Raw genomic sequence first — 2,476 nt, 5'->3', positions numbered from 1 at the left:
AGTTGAATAAGAGCTATTTTACATGCTAGGGAGTAAATTATGGATCAATTCACTCAATGGATAAAACAAGTCAGAAATTTAAACATTATTTAGTAAAAGAAACAAATTCTGTGACATTTGACACCAGAGAGAACTATCAATGAAGAATGGAGTCCTGGGTTGGCTTCAATGTCAGCCTGCTCTGGACTTTTATGTTCTCCTTATTTTGCACCATTTTTGTGCTTCCTAAATATGTAAATATTGCATTAATATAGTCTGTTAGGATTTTAAGGGCTGTCTTTGGTTAGGTCCCTCTGAAAATATAACCTGAGGCAAATTCTTTATTAGCAAATGCAATTTCAGGGAGATGGAATGAAAGAAAATGTGAGTGAGGCAAGGAAAGAGGGAGAACCAATACAACAATGCACTATTAAAATGTTCACTACTTGATATTGAAAACAGCTGATTGCTTGAGTTCATGGGACTATTTTCTGAGAGACTGTATTAAAAAAACTACCATATACGATTGTGTAAATAACTACTTGACAGTGAGTCCAAGGAAGTAAAGGGAAATAATTTATTCTCCAGAAACCGCCTCCCTTTTTTCAAAGTTAAGCCCATGGAGCTTTCATTATCCACTGAGTTGCACATAAATGGGCTCCAAGAGTGTCCCTGCTTTGCCCATATGGAGTATGTCAGAGATTATGCAGAATAGCTTGTTCTGTTGGTAGCTGGGGCTGTAACAAATGGCCAAAGCTCCTGGAAACAATAACTGTTTGATGCATTAGTGCAGACCAATTATATTTTGTGTTTTTACTTAAACTTTTCTGAATTATTTCCTGTGGCCTGAAATTCAGATACCTGATAAAAATGTCTATAACACTGGATAAGATATTTTTGTGCAGTTACAAATGATACAAGGCAAGAAGATGAAGAGCTGATAGATATCAGTAGCCACCCCAAAGTTTTTCTAAAGCTTGCCTTATCATTATTTTCTCTTCTCTTTTTCCTACTATTTTCCCTTAGTGATTAGCCATATAGCAGCTTCCCTCATTCTTTCATTCTCAAGACTTTGAATGAACATTTGCAACCACATCTTGATAAATTAATTCTATTTTTTCTATTGATTTTCATTGTTATTTCTACAATTATTTATCCTCATATTGAATTGGTCTTCAGAGAACAGTGGCTCTAAGTTTTAGCTCTCACCCTCTATGCAATGGAGTTAATGTTCTGTAAAACAACACTTAAATGCACAATTTAAAAACGCTTCTATGAATTATTTTGTGAAGGAAAAAATCACCTTTGTAAGGCCAATTATAACTTTGTTATCTATTTTCAGGATTTGGGCTTTACATTCAAAATTGAATTCTTTTAATACAAAATGAGATTGTGGAAGTGAACTCAAAAGGCAAAATGTTAGAACTCTTTCTTTTCTTCTTTCCTTTCATAAATTGAAACTCTTCTGGAGGAAACCTTCCAGATAATTTTTTTTTTTCGTTATCTCTTTTACCACTACTTTTTTATTAGATACGTGGATTTTCTGGTTTCAGAAGGTAAATGCTATTTGTGAATTGTTTTTATATCCTTGATGCCCTAAGAATAAGTTGTGAGCTCAGAGTTTAACAGGTGTGTGTTGATCTCTTGATTACCCAGTGGGTTTCTTAATTTGTGTTATCTCAAGCCCTCCTCAGTTTTTAAGGGTTGCCATGGGTTGAAAAGTGTGCAGTAAGTACAGAGCTTTGGCAGGACTGCAGGTATTGGAAGTGCCACATTTTTTAGGACAATTCTTTCATGAAGTGTCAAAAATTTTATGTTTTACTTTGCAGTTCATCTATTTTTTAAATTTAACACACAGATTTCTGGCTGTTTCCTTTTTACTGGTCTCTCATCTACATTTTGTCTTTTTCCACGACTTTGTTTCTCTTTATTTTCTACTTATTCTTTCCCCTCACCTCAACCCCAAGCTTTATTGAAGTACGATTGAAAGACAAAAATTATATATATTTAAGGTACACAATGTTATGAATTGATACACTTATACATTGTGAAGTGGTTGCCACAATCAAGGTAATTAGCATATCCATTACCTGACACAGTTACCCTTCCTTTGTGTGGCAAGAACACTTAAGATCTAAATTCAGCAAATTTCAAGTGTACAATACATTATTATTAACTCTAGTTACTATGTTGCATATTATATATCCAGAACTTATGCATCTTAAAACTCAAACTTTGTTCCCTTTGACCAAATCTCCTGTTTTCTTCCTACTCCAACCCCTGGTAACGGCAGTTTTGCTCTGTTTTTTTATGAGTTCAACTATTTGAACTCATAATGTAAGTGATACCATGCAGTATTTGTCTTTCTGTGTCTTGCTTATTTCATGTAGCATAGTACCCCCCAGGTTCATCCATGTTGTTGCAAATGTCAGGATATTCTAATTTTTAAGGGTGAAATATATTCCATCATATATACACACACACACACACACACACA

This window comes from Rhinopithecus roxellana, chromosome 7, assembly GCF_007565055.1.
Source record: "Rhinopithecus roxellana isolate Shanxi Qingling chromosome 7, ASM756505v1, whole genome shotgun sequence".
In the NCBI taxonomy this organism is placed as follows: domain Eukaryota; kingdom Metazoa; phylum Chordata; class Mammalia; order Primates; family Cercopithecidae; genus Rhinopithecus; species Rhinopithecus roxellana.
Note: the sequence above shows the minus strand (reverse complement) of the source record.